The sequence below is a fragment of the Callorhinus ursinus genome, unplaced genomic scaffold (assembly GCF_003265705.2).
Source record: "Callorhinus ursinus isolate GAN/ISIS: 27379988/994484 unplaced genomic scaffold, GSC_fseal_2.0 scaffold1, whole genome shotgun sequence".
NCBI lineage: Eukaryota > Metazoa > Chordata > Mammalia > Carnivora > Otariidae > Callorhinus > Callorhinus ursinus.
Window position 1 is genome coordinate 5,036,308 of NW_027397063.1, and position 17,467 is coordinate 5,053,774.

The following is a 17,467-nucleotide window of genomic DNA, read 5'->3' on the forward strand; positions in this document are numbered from 1 at the left end:
TTTCTTTCTTTCTTTCTTTCTTTCTTTCTTTCTTTCTTTCTTTCTTTTTTTCTTTTCTTTTTCTTCTTTTCTTTCTTCTTTCTTAGTAGGCTCCATACCCAGTGCAGAGCCTGATGCAAGGCTTGAATTCCTGACCCTGAGATCAAGACCTAAGCCCAGATCAAGAATCGACGCTCAACTGACTGAGCCACCCAGGCACCCCGGTTTCTCCATTTTTTGGGTGGAGTTTCTGTCTGAGGCCACACAGTGTGAGAAATTACAAAGACCATGCTACTATGGCCCTGAAGCCACGCCTTGGGCCTCCTCGAAGTTTGGGGTGAGACAGCAAAACAGGAAGCCACCTGTGCACTGTCCATGGTCAAATTAAACACCCAGCTACCCAAAGCTTTCCTTGAACAGGACCTCTTGTAGGTGCTCTGGAGGGTGAGAATGACAATGAGTGTGAAGGGAATGTCCCTGACCTCAGGTATAATTTACCAGGAAGGCAAAATATGAACAGGTGAGGACTTCCACCAGAAAGCAAGATGAGGTTTCCAGGAATATTATGTGGCAGCACATGATTGCTAAGTGGCAGGAGGAGCCAGGGGCTGTGAGTGCAGAGGAAGGGGAGGGTCAGGGGCCTGAGAGGCTTCACAGTGATGTGAGAGTTTGGGAGGGCCTAGAAAAAGGCTAAGAACTAGACAGACAGAGGGAGATGGTGGGTGTTCCTGGGAGGGGGGAAAATGAGACCAGAGGCAGTGAAGGTGCTGTATTATTGGGACATAAAGGGGCTCAATAAAAAGTTCCCCTCTTCCCTTGAGTTCTACATTAATTGAGAAGTAGTGAAAAAGAATAAGGCAAATGGGAGGCAAAAAATAAAATCACCTTTACTACTGAAAAACCTAGTATTGGAAGATATGGGTCATGCTGACAAGTAAGGCAGCTGGCTTCCTAGCATCCGCAAAGGCAGCCTGGGCCCCAGATTGGCCTCCCCATTGTGAGGGCTGCCTCTTAAAATGTGGGTCTGGATTCACTGAGTGGGCAGCCTGGCTCCCAAGATATAAAAGGAAGAGAAAGGTACTGGGCTATGATGCCCCATTCCTTCTCCTAAATTAACCAGTCAGAGAAACCACTCGCCCCCCCCAAGGGTGGGGGACTTCCCCCAGTAGAAACCAGTTGTGGGGGAGATGGGATCCCCTCAAATGACAGGGTCCAGAGAATGAATAGACCTGTCTGAACTACCTGGGTTAAATGGGGGTCAAGTGAATAATCCATTGGCTGGCAAGTGAAGCATTGAGGTAGATACTCTGGGCAGTAGAAACCATTGAAAATCTCAGAAGATGGTTTAAGCAGTATTGAGGGAGATTAATCCATGATGGAAGTGTGGGCTGGATTCCCCCAGAGAAGAGCCTGTAGGAGAAAGCCTGGCAGGAGCTGGTCTGGGGCCTGATGTAGGAAGTGACCAAACTGGTGGGCCAACTGTGGGTGGCCTGGGAGCACCATGCAGAGGCAGAATGGCCAAGACCTAGTGGTCAGTTGCGGGGGATGAGGAGAGGGAGCAGCTAAAAGGAGCCCAGGTTTGTGCCCAGATGACTGAGAGAATGGTGCCATATGAGTGTAGAAATGAAGGCATGGGCAGAGGGAGACCAGCCTATTGTGAGACAGGGCTAAGTGCATTTCTGTGCACCGAGTTGAAGGTGAAAGTAGGACACTCAGTGGTCCTAAGGGACTGGGATGCAGGGGAGGAAAAGCTGTGTGAGTCCCAGGGGGTAGCTACCAGAACGGGGTGGGTAGGTGTCAAATGCTGATGGAGTTGTGTCAGATGAGGACAGATTGGGTAATTGGGATGTTGCCAATGACCTTTTCACAGTCAATGCAAGAACAGAGATTGAGAAAAGATTTCAAATATTCTGTTTCCTAAAGAAGAACCAGTGTAATCTGGATCTGGCATTTTCTGTTCAGCCTGGTAGCAGAATTATAAGTGAGTAAGAATATGGCATTTGGACATATTATTTGCTATCCCCTCGGTCTGGGAATGAAATCCCCATTTGTTAGCTTCCCTTGATGATGTCTTTGAAAATGCCTGGCCTCAAGGTCTCATATGGGAAAAGGAGTGAAAATAAGCAAATTGTGTTTGGAGGAAAGCATCAGAATGGACAGAACCTCTGAACCCTGGGCATTCCCAGGGGGCAGTTGTGATGCCAGGGGCTTCCGGAGGTGGCAATGTTGACACAGCCATGTTGAAGTAAGCAAAGAAGAGTGCGGGACAGAAAGGAGGATTCAGAGGTTGACTTGGAAATACCTGAGAGTCACCTAACTTGGTAATCTAAAAAATCCAAATGAATGCCATTCCTTTAAAGAGTGCTTTAACCCTATTATATATTAGGGTTCTCCAGAGAAACAGAACCAATAGAATATATATAGAAAGAGAGAAAGAGAAGAGGAGATTTACTACAGGAATTGGCTAATGGGGTTATGGAGGCTAAGAAGTCCCATGATACGTGGTCTGCAAACTGGACAACCAGGGAAGAAGGTGGTTTAATTCAGAGGGAGTCTGAAGGCCCTGGAAACTTTGATGTCCAAGGGCAAGAGAAAAAGGATGTCCCAGCTCAACAGAGAGCAAATTTGCCCTTCCTCTGCCTTTTTGTTCTATTCAGGCCCTCTGTGGATTGGATTGTGTCCACCTGCTTTGGAAAGAGCCAAATCTCTGTACGTGGCTTTTAAACTTGAAGCAAAGTAAATCGTGTGATATGCACAATGGATCTGGGAAATCGCTGGATCATCCCTTCCCACGGCACCATGTTTTGGATCAAAAGCAATGTGTGCTGAAAGTTTGGGCCTGATTTCCCTGAGGCTCCTTCACTGGCCCAGGCAAGCAGTTTTTAAAGAGAAGAACCCAGAGGGACGACACGACTGCAGTCAGGAAAGCCATGCCCAAGGTGGTCGGTTTAAAAAGAGACATGTCTCCCTTGTTCAGAAAACCTGGACAGTTATTAAAAGTCATTCTTATGAGTTTATGTCAAGAAATCATTATATATTATGGTTACTGTCTATGAGAAAAGGAAAGTGCAAAACTCATTATGCATTGGGGAAATTGCCATGACGTTTCCATGATAATTTCATATAGCTTTGGGTAAAAGAAATAGCAGGTTTTATTATTTAATTTTCTTGGTGCCTTATTACTAAAACATACTCCATAGTAATGGTTGTCTGGGTGCATTAAGCAATGTGTATGTGACGGACACTTTGTGGTGGTGAATTTAACCATTGTAGTTTTAGTAGTTGTAAATTCAACATCAGAGCTCCATGATGACATGTATGAATTTAGAATTTGCTGATATAGGGTCTTGATTCAGTAGGCTAAGAAGTCTGCGTGTGTGTGGATGAGGGAGTATGTGGGGTAGGGTGGGCAGGCGAAGGGTACTAGCACATGATACAGCTCCTAGCTTCAAATTCCTTTCCCAAGGTAACTTGTTCTTGCATCCTTGCTTTTACAAGGTATCATCTTTTTTAAAAGATTTTATTTATTTATGAGAGAGAGGTTGGGGAGGAGCAGAGGGAGAGGGACAAGCAGACTCTACACTGAGTGCTGAGCCAGATGCAAGGCTTGATCTCAGGACCCTGAGATCATGACCTGAGCCAAAACCAAGAGTCAGACGCTTAACTGACTGAGCCACCCAGGTGACCCAACACAACATCATCTTTTGTACTGATGAATCTTTTTTTCATTGGGAAAACTAATGCCCAGGAGAAATCTGGGGTGTTATATTATTTCACCATTTGGTAACCTAGGAAAATTCTGGAAGATGTCCATCATGAAGGTCAAGGCCCTACTGTTGTGCACATATTATATTATTGTACATTTATGCACACATATACATAGTTGCACACTTCTCTCTCTTTCAAAAACATAGTAAGTACAAGAGGTGCCTTCCCTTTCCTAGGACAGAAAAACAAAAATTTTTATGGGACCTTGGAGATCACTTACCTTATTTTAGAGACAGTAAACCGGTCTCTGAGAAGTCACCTGGTCCACCCAGCCCCATGCTGTGGCTTTTTGCAGAAGTTAGAATCCAGGCCTGTGGGTCCCCCAGGTTTTTCCATTGCCCCATGTTCTCATGTGAATCTATTCCTCCCCCAGGGTTCTCTGCTTTATAGCAGCAGCTGTGAAAAGCTAAGTGCCACCTCTGCTTATGAGGAGCCCACCTGAGGCTCTCCCACTATTGCAGGCAGCAGTGTGGTGAGCAAATGGAAATTCTCTACAGAACTCAGGACAGAAAAAGAGGCAGTGCCCACTTTCAATATACTTTTTAAAAGAGCCATGTGCACTTGGCCTCATTTAAAAAGCAGTCCTTATTGGGCCATTTATAGGTCCTCTCTTAGAAACTTGAAAGGGAACATTCCTGAATCAGTATTTCCTACCAGGTAAGTTGTGAAATGCAGATCATGGGGAGGCACGGGCTCCATTTGCCACTGCTTGTCCTTTTGAGCCATGGCGGACATTGCCAGTGGATCACAGTCTCCTCCTTTCCCTGAGTCCAAGGATGACCCTGGAATCCTTCTCAACAGGCAGCCACTGCCAATCAATCAGAATTGATGTCCAGGATGGAAACTAGACACCAGTCCTGATAATGCAGCTTGATCCGATGGAGCGGTCATAGGTTTTATATACATATAATGATTTTATTTTATTTTTTAAATTTATTTATTTTTAAAGATTTTGTTTATTTATTTGACAGAGAGAGAGAGAGAGAAAGAGCATGAGCAAGGGGAGGGACAGAGGGAGAAGCCTGCGCCCCGCTGAGCAGGGAACCCGACGTGGGACTCGATCCTGGGACCCTGGGATCATGACCTGAGCCGAAGGCAGATGCTTAACCAACTGAGCCACCCAGGCGCCCCTATTTTATTTTTTTAAAGATTTATTTATTTATTTATTTGAGAGCGAGAGAGGGAGCATGGAGGTGGAGGGAGGGGCAGAGGGAGAGAGAGAGAGAATCTCAGGCAGACTCTCCACTGAGTGTGGAGCCCAACATGGGGCTCCATCTCACAACCCTGAGATCATGACCTGAGCCAAAACCAAGAGTAGGATGCTCAACTGACTAAGCTACCCAGGTTCCGCCATAGAATGAATAATGTATCAGTAATGATGGTGGTAAGAATAAAAACCTTTACTGAGTCCTTACTATGGACCAGAACTTTGCTAAGCATTTTATTAATATGATCTTATTTCCTTTCATGGCAATCCTATAAATATGTATGAATATTCTCACTTTACAGGTAAGGAAACGGAGGCAGGGAGAAGTTAAGTAAAGTGCCTCAGATCTAGGGTCTGTAAGTAAAAGACCCCAGATCATCTGCCTCTGAAGTCCCACTCTCACTCTGCTGCCTTTGCAGCCTCTAGACACAGACAAGGGGAATGACAGACAAGCTCTGATCTCAGATCCAGACATGCTCAGAGATCTACCAGAACCTTGGTTTCCATCATTACTGTTTCCATGCCCCTTCTTTACCAGGCCTTCTCTGGACTGCCATCTGTCATCAAAAGGCCAGATGTCTCCTTGTCCTTTGGCCCCAGGACCTGGGATTCCCATTACCTGACCTCTCTTTTATTAGGTTGGTTTCACTGGCCCAAGGGTCAGTGCCATGCCAACCTCACCTCCAAGACCCATGCTAGTAAGCAGTGTGGGTGGCTGGCACTAACCCCTTGGCCCTCAGAACCTCAGCAATCCTTCTTCTCACTGGCCTGTGCTCTCATTCCAGGTAAGTTAGAGAAAAACCCCAGTCTTCCAGTTAGCCACTGGGAGCAATCAGTGGACCTCAGCTCAGTCTTCAGGAAAACTGTAGACCTCTCTTTTAGATCCAATGTACAGAAAAGCCCAGAACAACACAAATGTGTTACTCATTGCCCATCAGCAGGTCAGAGAGAGGAGTTCATTGGATTGGTTGTATTAAGAATTAAAATTGGACAGTACAACATGGTGACAAAGATATAAAACACCAGGACTTGCCCATACCTGCAGGTGGTAGTGCTGTTGGTAAACCACTTTGGCAAGCACTCTGGTGACATCTAAGAAAGTGGACAATGTGCATCCCCATGTTCCACCAATTACACTCTTTGGTATTTTTGCTGGAGAAACTTGCTCCTGTGCACAAGAACATGTATGGCAGCATCTCTGTGATGGTGAAAAGTTAGACAAAATCAATGCATTAATAAGATCATCAAGTAGAGGGGCTGTGGGAGGGGGACTCTGGGGAGGTTGGATGGGGAAAGGGAAAGGAAGGTCAGCTGTGGATGGAGAGCAGGATGAAGGCACGACAGGGTCTGGCAGCAGAGGCCTTGGGAGTTGGCTTCTGCTATGCTCTGTAGATGAAGGGGACTTTGACCTCAGGAGAAGCAGACCTACCTCGTCTGCAAATGAGAAACCAACCCAAAGACCATTGTATTTTCACCAAAGTCTGGAAGCGGAGAGTGGTACTAAGTGAGTCTGGTACATGAAATTCCTTAAGGAAGGGATGTGTCTGATTAATTTCCCAAATAAATTTTGCTTGCTTTGCTGAATGTAGAAATTTCTGAATTCTTTACATTAATAAGGCATTTCTGGAATTCTCTTAAGCACATCCTTGTTCAATAGGCTATTGGTTTGGTCAGCTCTGTTGTTGGCTGTCTTGTGTATAGTATTTTATTCTTTGAAGAAAGTTGTCAGAAAACGTAAAAACTTTCCAACCTTGGAAATTGGGAGATGTGGATTTCAATCTTAATCTCATCAATAAGACTCTGTATATCCAGCTTCACAGAAACACTCCTCTCTACCCCTCTTTGGATTTATTTATCCTATACCCCTTTGTAAGTCACACTGAACTTAAGAAAGCCATTGTTATGAATTGTTTGTGCCCCCCAAAATTCATATCTTGAAACCCTACTCCCCATGGGATGGTGTTAGGAGGACTCCTTGTAAGAGTCACGAGGGAGCTTGCCTTCTCTCTCTGCTCTCCACCATGTGAAGATACAACAAGAAGTTGGCAATCTGCAACCTGATATCTGACTCCAGCCTCCAGAACTGTGAGAAGTAAATTTCTGTTGTTTACAAGGCACCTTGTCTGTGGTACTTTGTTATAGCAGTCAGAACTGACTAAGACAGTCATTCGACTTGACGGTATGCTATTTCTCATTTATGAATGAGAAAGCCTTCAGCCTGCACTTCCTATTCTAGAAAATTGGTGATCTTGGTGTTTGAAGATAACCTTTCAATAGAGAGCACTGAAAACACTGAATAAAAGAGAAGAAAAATTAACAGCTGGGTGACTGGCAGTGAAGTGAAAGAAACCCTTCAAGGTCAGACATGAGCCTAGAAGGAGACAAATCAGTGCTGCAGCTAGTAATTACCCCAGGATGATCTGCAGGCTCTTGGTGGACTAGCGTGTAGATTGTGTGCATGTGTGTGTGCACGTGTGTATGTATGTGAGTGAGGGAGGATATAGGAGATGATCTAGGCCCCACACAATGTTCTAGGGTGAATCAGAAACCACCTATCCCCACCAAACCTGAGACCTCCCCCAAAGAAAGTCAATTCTCCCAAATACAAGCATAAAAAAAAAAAAAAGCCCATGTCACAGAGATAAAAAGTGGAGATTCTTAGCCATGTTGGCTTTGAATCTGAATATAGGGGAAAAGAAATATAAACGTCTCAAGGAGTCCTAACTTTGGGTTTGAAGCTAAAATTCATTCTGGTTATAACCACCTTGGTTTACATATTCCAGAGACTTAAGTTGGCAAAGAGAAATATAAAATATGTATTTCATATGTTTAAAGAAATAAGAGAAAGTATTGAAGATTAAACTATGGGGCAAGACACTACCACAAAGGACCAGGGAGATGAATACAATTCTAGGTATAAAAAATATAATAGTTGGGATTGGGAACTCAAACGGTTGGGTTAAATAGCAGGTTAGGCAGCTGAAGATAGATATTGAGAAATCACTGAGAATTCAGCAGAGAGAGAAAAAGGATGAAGATAAGGAAGATAAACTAAGAGATGTGGAAGGCAGATTGAAAAGGTCTCTCCTGGGTTTCATCAAAAAGAGAGGCTGGAGAGAATGGTGGAGACACAATATTTGAAGAGATAGAGCATGGCTTAGAATTTCCCCCAAAATGATGAAAGACATGAATTGTCAGATTCAGCAAGTTCAATGTATCTCAAGCAGGATAAAGAAAATGTACTTTGTACTTGTAGAACACCAAGACAAAGAGATGTTAAATGAGGAGAGACAGATTACCTACAAAGGAATGACAATTCGTTTGGGAGCTGGCTTCTTGAAATCAGCAATAGAAGCAAGAGGACATTAAGGTAATATTTTCCAAATGCTGAAAGAAACCATCATCGACCTAGAATAAGAGAGCTGGCTTGATATAGTTTACTAGGAAAGTATTTATTAGTAACATTCAAGAATATAATTCAGGAAGAAAAGAAATGAACCCAGAGGGAAAGTCTGAAATGCAATAGAAATAGGGAAAAACAAAAATGTAAACGTTTGGATAAGCCTAAGGAAACAATGACTATATAAAACAACAACAGCAACAAAAATCATAGTCTAATTTCTTCTTCAAAACTGTCTTGGCTTTTATGTTCCTCCGCATTTCCATATAAATTTTAGAAGGCCTTGTTGATTTCCAAGGAAAAAAATCTAAATCTTGCTGGGATTTTTACTAGATCAATAATTGACATCGTTACAATGTTATATCTTTCCACCCAGGAACATGATCTAACCCTTTACTTATTAACAATTAATAATTAGTAACATAATATTAACAATGTTTTGTAGCTTAAATAAGAAAATGATCTTTATATTTATTCCCACAATTTTACTTTTGTGATGTTATTGTAAATGCTGTTTTAAAATTTTCATTTTCTTTTTTTTGAGGTGAATTATTTTTTTATTTAAATTCAATTAACCAACATATATATAGTACATCGTTAGTTTTTGATGTAGTGTTCAATGATTCATTAGTTGCATATAACACCCAGTGCTCAACAGATCACATGCCCTCCTTAACTTCATCTTCTAATTGTTCATACCTTTTGTATAGATTACATTTGATTTTTCTAAAGTGACCTTTTATCCATGACCATGCTAAAATTACTTCATAGTCTGCAAATTCTATGTTTTCTATCTATGCAATCATGTTGTAATCATGCTATGTGGGAATAATGACATTTTCGTTTCTTCCTTTCCAATTCCTACATTTTTTCCTGGTCTCTGCAACAGCCAAGACCTCCAATACAATATAAACAGACATGGTAAAAGTAGGTATTCGAGTTTTATGTTTTATCTCAAATGAAAGGCTTTCAGTAATTCACCATCAATATCACACATAATGTAGAGATTTTAAAAATACTCTTACCAGACTGAGAAAATTGTATTCCTATTTGCTAAAATTTTGACCATGAATGGATGTGAAATTTATCAGATGCTTTTCTGCATCTAAGATGGTCATGTAATTTACTTTATTATTCTGTTAATATGGTGAATTCATTAACTGATTTATAAATTTTAAGCTAGTGTTGTCTATCTGGAATGACTCCAACTTGGTCATGAAGGATTATCCTTTTTATTTATCACTAGAACTGACTTGCTAATGTTTTGTTTAAGATTTTTCATCTGTTTTCATGAAAGGTTTGCCTGTAATTTTCCTTTCTTATAATGTCCTTATTAGGTTTCTATCTATATTATTTTCATTGCATATAATGGTTTTATATGCATTCTCCTCTTTTTATATTCCCTGGGAGAGTTTTGTGTAAGATTTGCACTATTTCTTCTTTGAAATTTATCAGTATTTTCAAAAAGTTGAGTTTTGGCTTGTTGATTTTCAATTGTTATACAGTTGTTCTCAGTGTTATAAATTTTTGCTCTTGTCTTTATTATTTCCTTTCTTTAGGTTTATTTTACTATTCATTTTCTAACTTTCGAGGTGGATAGTTAGATGATGATTTATTATAATTAGCATAATCAAAATAATGATTTTTCAGCCTCTTTTTTCTAGTATGTGGATTTTTTTTTTAAGATTTTATTTATTTATTTGAGAGAGACAGAGATAGCGAGAGAGAGCACAGCAGGGAGGAGAGGGAGAAGCAGGCTCCCTGATGAGCTGGAAGCCCAACTTGATCCCAGGACCCGGGGATCATGACCTGAGCTGAAGGCAGATGTTTATTTAACCAGCTGAGCCACCCAGGTGCCCCTAGTATATGGATTCTTAAGGATATAAATCTCCCTCTGAGCACAGCCTTAGTTTCAACTCACAAATTTTTTTTTTAAAGATTTTATTTATTTATTTGAGAGAGAGAGAAAGCACATGAGATGGGGGGAGGGTCAGAGGGAGAAGCAGACTCCCTGCCGAGCAGGGAGCCCGATGCGGGACTCGATCCAGGGACTCCAGGATCATGACCTGAGCTGAAGGCAGTGGCTTAAACAACTGAGCCACCCAGGCGCCCTCAACTCACAAGTTTTGATATATTGTGTTACATTATCATCCATTTCAAGATGGATTTTTAGAAATAAACTACTTTGTTTAAAAACATTTGAAGATTTCTTGTTTTCAGCTATTTGTTTCCAACTTAATTCTACAGTGTTTGGAGATTTTACTCAGACTGATTTTAGTGTTTTTACATTTGTGGATATTTGTTTTATTCCCAATATGGTCTATTTTAATAAATGTTTTATGTGCTCTTGAATAGAATGTATACTCTATGTCATTGACTATCATGTTCTACATGTCAGTTACGTGAAGTTGCTTAATCATGGTGCTCAAATTTTGTATATCCAAACTGACTCTTTCTTCTTTCCTATTAGTTACTGAGAGTACTGTGCATTTGTCTTTATTTCTGTTCACTGTTTCAAATTCTACTTTGTGTCTTTTGAAGCTATGTTATTAAATGCAGAAAATTTAGTTTTAGTTTTATAGAAGCTTGACATTTTATTATTGATAAATATTCCACTTTATCTCCAGTAATGCTTCTTGCTTGAAAACCTACCTTGTTTGATAGCTACACCAGCATTCTCTTGGTTAGTGTTTGCAGAGTCTATCATTTTCATCCTTTTACTTTCAACTTTCTTATATTTAAGGCATCTTTTAAGCAGCATATATATTTTTAAAAATCCAGTATGACAATCTTTGCTGTTTTTAAATAATATCTTTATTGAGATATAATTCACATACCATAAAATTCACCATTTTAAAATGTAAAATCCAGTGGTTTCTAGTACATCCACAGAATTTCACAACCATCACATTGATCTAATTTTAGATCATTTTCATTACTCCCCAAAGAAACCCCACATTTCGTTATCCCAGCTTCCACCCCTGGCACACATTGATCTACTTTCTATCTCTATGTATTTGCCTCTTCTGGACATTTCATATAAATGGAATCATACAATCTGCGGTATTTTGTGACTGGCTTCTTTCACTTAACATAATGTTTTTGAGGTTCATCATCTGTAGTTCATTCTTGTTTTTTGCCAAATCACATTCCACAGTAGGGGTATACCATATTTTGTTTATTCATTTATCCATTGATGAACATTTGGGTTGTTTCTACTTTTTGGCTATTATGAAAAATGCTGCTAGGAACATTCAAGTACAATTTTTTTATGAACATATGTTTTCATTTCTCTTGGATATATATATAGGGTGGAACTACTGGGTCATATGGTAACTCTATGTTTAACATTTTCAGGAACTGCCAAACAGCGTTCCAAAATTACTGCACCATTGTACAATCTCACCAGCAATGCATGAGAGTTCCAAATTCTTCACATCCTTGCCCACGCTTGTTTTTTTTTTATTATGTTATATTAATCACCATACATTACATCATTAGTTTTTGATGTAGTGTTCCATGATTCATTGTTTGAGTATAACACCCCATGCTCCATGCAGAACGTGCCCTCTTTAATACCCATCACCAGGCTAACTCATCCCCCCCTCCCCTCTAGAACCCTCAGATTGTTTTTCAGAGTCCACCGTCTTTCATGGTTCGTCTTCCCCTCTGATTTACTCCCCTTCATTCTTCCCCTCCTGCTATCTTCTTTTTTTTTATTTTAACATATAATGTATTATTTGTTTCAGAGGTACAGGTCTGTGATTCAACAGTCCTACACAATTCACAGCACTCACCATAGCACAAACCCTCCCCAGTGTCTATCACCCAGCCACCCCATCCCTCCCACTCCCCCACCACGCCAGCAACCCTCAGTTTCTTTCCTGAGATTAAGAATTCCTCATATCAGTGAGGTCATATGATACATGTCTTTCTCTGATCGACTTATTTCACTCAGCATAATACCCTCCAGTTCTACCCACGTCATTGCAAATGGCAAGATTTCATTCCTTTTGATGGCTGCATAATATTCCATTGTACATATATACCACTTCTTCTTTATCCATTCATCTGCTGATGGACATCTTGGCTCTTTCCACAGTTTGGCTATTGTGGACATTGCTGCTATAAACATTGGGGTGCATGTACCCCTTTGGATCCCTACATTTGTATCTTTGTGGTAAATACCCAGTAGTGCAATTGCTGGATCGTATGGTAGCTCTATTTTCAACTTTTTGAGGAATCTCCATACTGTTTTCCAGAGCGGTTGCACCAACTTGCATTCCCACCAACAGTGTAGGAGGGTTCCCCTTTCTCTGCATCCCCACCAACATCTGTCGTTTCCTGACTTGTTAATTTTAGCCATTCTGACTGGTGTGAGGTGATATCTCATGGAGGTTTTGATTTGGATTTCCCTGATGCCAAGTGATGTTGAGCACTTTTTCATGTGCCTGTTGGCCATTTGGATGTCTTCTTTGGAAAAATGTCTGTTCATGTCTTCTGCCCATTTCTTGATTGGATCATTTGTTCCTTGGGTGTTGAGTTTCATAAGTTCTTTATAGATTTTGGATACTAGCCCTTTATCTGATATGTCATTTGCAAATATCTTCTCCCATTCTGTTCGTTGTCTTTTGGTTTTGTTGACTTTCTTTTGCTGGGCAAAAGCTTTTTATCTTGATGATGTCCCAATAGTTCATTTTTGCCCTTGCTTCCCTAGCCTTTGGCGATGTTTCTAGGAAGAAGTTGCTGTGGCTGAGGTCGAAGAGGTTGCTGCCTGTGTTCTCCTTTAGGATGTTGATGGATTCCTGTCTCACGTTTAGGTCTTTCAACCATTTTGAGTCTATTTTTGTGTTTGGTGAAAGGAAATGGTCCAGTTTCATTCTTCTGCATGTGGCTGTCCAATTTTCCCAACACCATTTGTTGAAGAGACTGTCTTTTTTCCATTGGACAGTCTTTCCTGCTTTGTCGAAGATTAGTTGACCAGAGATTTGAGGGTCCATTTCTGGACTCTCTATTCTGTTCCATTGATCGATGTGTCTGTTTTTGTGTCAGTACCATACTGTCTTGATGAGTACAGCTTTGTAATAGAGCTTAAAGTCCGGAATTGTGATGACACCAGCTTTGCTTTTCTTTTTCAACATCCCTCTGGCTATTCGGGGTCTTTTCTGGTTCCATACAAATTTTAGGATTATTTGTTCCATTTCTTTGAAGAAAGTTGACGGTGTTTTGATGGGGATTGCATTGAATGTGTAGATTGCTCCAGGTAGCACTGACATCTTCACAATATTTGTTCTTCCAATCCATGAGCATGGAATGTTTTTCCATTTCTTTGTGTCTTCCTCAATTTCTTTCATGAGTATTTTATAGTTTTCTGAGTACTGTTTCTTTGCTTCTTTGGTTAGATTTATTCCTAGGTATCTTTATGGTTTTGGGTGCAATTGTAAAAGGGATCGACTCCTTAATTTCTCTTTCTTCTGTCTTGTTGTTGGTGTATAGGAATGCCACTGATTTCTGTGCATTGATTTTATATCCTTCCACTTTACTGAATTCCTGTATGAGTTCTAGCAGTTTTGGGGTGGAGTCTTTTCGGTGTTCCACATAAAGTATCATATCATCTGCAAAGAGTGAGAGTTTGATTTCTTCTTTGCCGATTTGGATGCCTTTGATTTCTTTTTGTTGTCTGATTGCTGTGGCTAGGACTTCTAATACTATGTTGAATAGCCGTGGTTATAGTGGACATCCCTGCTGTGTTCCTGACCTTAGGGTGAAAGCTCTCAGTTTTTCCCCATTGAGAATGATATTTGCTGTGGGTTTTTCATAGATGGCTTTTATGATATTGAGGTATGGACCCTTTATCCCTATACTCTGAAGAGTTTTGATCAAGAAAGGATGCTGTACTTTGTCATGCTTTTTCTGCATCTATTGAGAAGCTCATATGGTTCTTGTTCTTTCTTTTATGAAGGTATTGTATCACATTGATTGATTTGCAAATGTTGAATGAACTTTGCAGCCCAGGGATAAATCCCACTTGGTCGTGGTGAATAATCCTTTTAATGTACTGTTGTATCCTATTGGCTAGTATTTTGGTGAGAATTTTTGCATCCATGTTCATCGAGGATATTGGTCTGTAATTCTCCTTTTTGATGGGGTTTTTGTCTGGTGTGGGGATCAAGGTAATGGTGGCCTCATAAAACAAGTTTGGAAGTTTTCCTTCCATTTCTATTTTTTGGAACAGTTTCAGAAGAATAGGTATTAATTCTTCTTTAAATGTTTGGTAGAATTCCCCTGGGAAGCCATCGGACCCTGGGCTTTTGTTTGTTGGAGATTTTTGATGACTGCTTCAATTTCCTTAGTGGTTATAGGTCTGTTCAGGTTTTCTATTTCTTCCTGGTTCAGTTTTGGTAGTTGATACATCCCTAGGAATGCATCCATTTCTTCCAGATTATCTAATTTGCTGGCATATAGTTGTTCATAATATGTTCTTATAATTGTTTGTATTTCTTTGGTGTTGGTTGTGATCTCTCCTCTTTCATTCATGATTTTATTGATTTGGGTCATTTCTCTTTTCTTTTTGATAAGTCTGGCCGGGGGTTTATCAATCTTGTTAATTCTTTCAAAGAACCAGCTCCTAGTTTCGTTGATCTGTTCTACTGTTCTTTTGGTTTCTATTTCATTGATTTCTGCTCTGATCTTTGTTATTTCTCTTCTCCTGCTGGGGTCAGGCTTTATTTGCTGTTTTCTCTCCAGTTCCTTTAGGTGTAGGGTTAGGTTGTGTATTTGAGACCTTTCTTGTTTGTTGAGAAAGGCTTGTATTGCTATATACTTTCCTCTCAGGACTGCCTTTGCTGTATCCCAAAGATTTTGGACAGTTGTGTTTTCATTTTCATTTTTTTCCATGCATTTTTTTTAATTCCTCTTTAATTTCCTGGATGACCCATTCATTCCTTAGTAGGATGCTCTTTAGCCTCCATGCATTTGAGTTCTTTCCAACTTTCCTCTTGTGATTGAGTTCGTTTCAAAGCATTGTGGTCTGAAAATATGCAGGGAATGATCCCAATCTTTTGGTAACGGTTGAGACCTGATTTGTGACCTAGGATGTGATCTATTCTGGAGAATGTTCCATGGGCACTAGAGAAGAATGTGTATTCTGTTGCTTTGGGATGGAATGTTCTGACTATATCTGTGAAGCCCATTTGGTCCAGTGTGTCATTTTAAGTCTTTATTTCCTTGTTGATCTTTTGCTTAGATGATCTGTCCATTTCAGTGAGGGGGGTGTTAAAGTCCCCCACTATTGTTGTATTGTTGTCAATGTGTGTCTTTGCTTTTGTTATTAATTGGTTTATAGAATTCGCTGCTCCCATGTTAGGGGCATAGATATTTATAATTGTTAGATCTTCTTGTTGGATAGACCCTTTAAGTAGGATATAGTGTCCTTCCTCATCTCTTATTATAGTCTTTGCTTTAAAATCTAATTTGTCTGATATAAGGATTGCCACCCCGGCTTTCTTTTGGTGTCCATTAGCATGGTAAATGGTTTTCCACCCCTCACTTTCAATCTGGGGGTGTCTTTGGGTCTAAAATGAGTCTCTTGGAGACAGCATATCGATGGGTCTTGTTTTTTCATCCAATCTGATAGCCTGTGTCTTTTGATTGGGGCATTTAGCCCATTTACATTCCGGGTAACTATTGAAAGATATGAATTTAGTGCCATTGTATTGCCTGTAAGGTGACTGTTACTGTATATTGTCTGTGTTCCTTTCTGGTCTATGTTGCTTTTAGGCTCTCTCTTTGCTTAGAGGACCCCTTTCAATATTTCTTGTAGGGCTGGTTTTGTGTTTGCAAATTCCTTTAGTTTTTGTTTGTCCTGGCAGCTTTTTATCTCTCCTTCTATTTTCAATGACAGCCTAGCTGGATATAGTATTCTTGGCTGCATATTTTTCTCATTTAGTGCTCTGAATATATCATGCCAGTCCTTTCTGGCCTGCCAGGTCTCTGTGGATAGGTCTGTTGCCAATCTAATGTTTCTACCATTGTAGGTTACAGATCTCTTCTCCCGAGCTGCTTTCAGGATTTTCTCTTTGTCTCTGAGACTCGTAAGTTTTACTATTAGATGTCGGGGTGTTGACCTATTATTATTGATTTTGAGAGGGGTTCTCTGTGCCTCCTCGATTTTGATGCCTGTTTCCTTCCCCAAATTAGGGAAGTTCTCTGCTATAATTTGCTCCAATTAGCTTCTGCCCCACTCTCTCTTTCTTCTTCTGGGATCCCAATTATTCTAATGTTGTTTCATCTTATGGTATCACTTATCTCTCGAATTCTGCCCTCGTGATCCAGTAGTTGTTTATCTCTCTTTTTCTCAGCTTCTTTATTTTCCATCATTTGGTCTTCTATATCACTAATTCTCTCTTCTGCCTCATTTATCCTAGCAGTTAGAGCCTCCATTTTTTATTGCACCTCATTAATAGCCTTTTTGATTTCGACTTGGTTAGATTTTAGTTCTTTTATTTCTCCATAAAGGGTTTCTCTAATAACTTCCATGCTTTTTTCAAGCCCAGCTAGTATCTTTAAAATCATCATTTTAAACTCTAGTTCTGACATCTTACTAATGTCCATATTGATTAGGTCCCTGGCAGTTGGTACTGCCTCCTGTTCTTTTTGTTGAGGTGATTTTTTCCATCTTGTCATTTTGTCCAGAGGAGTATAGATGAATGAGAGAACAAAATGCTAACAGGGTAACAACGTCCCCAGAAAATATACACTAAACAATCAGAAGAGACCTGAAACCAGGGGAAAAGAAAGGGAAAGAAAGAAAAAAGAAAAAAAAAAAAAGAAAAGAAAAAGATAAAAACAAACAAACAAAAACAAAACAAAACAAAGAAAACAGAATATGGTAAAATATGATCAGGCTGGTGCATAGATCAGTGCCACACAGTAGATTTTGGGCCTATTTTGGTCTGTTAGAAGAAAGTGTCTCCTAAAATTTTTAAGAAAGAAAAACTTATATATGTACAAAAATAAGGGTTAATACGATGAAGGGATGGAATATGGCTGTAAAGATGAAAATTATAAAAGATTTTATAAAAGGAATTGATAAGAAGTTGGTTGAAAAAAGA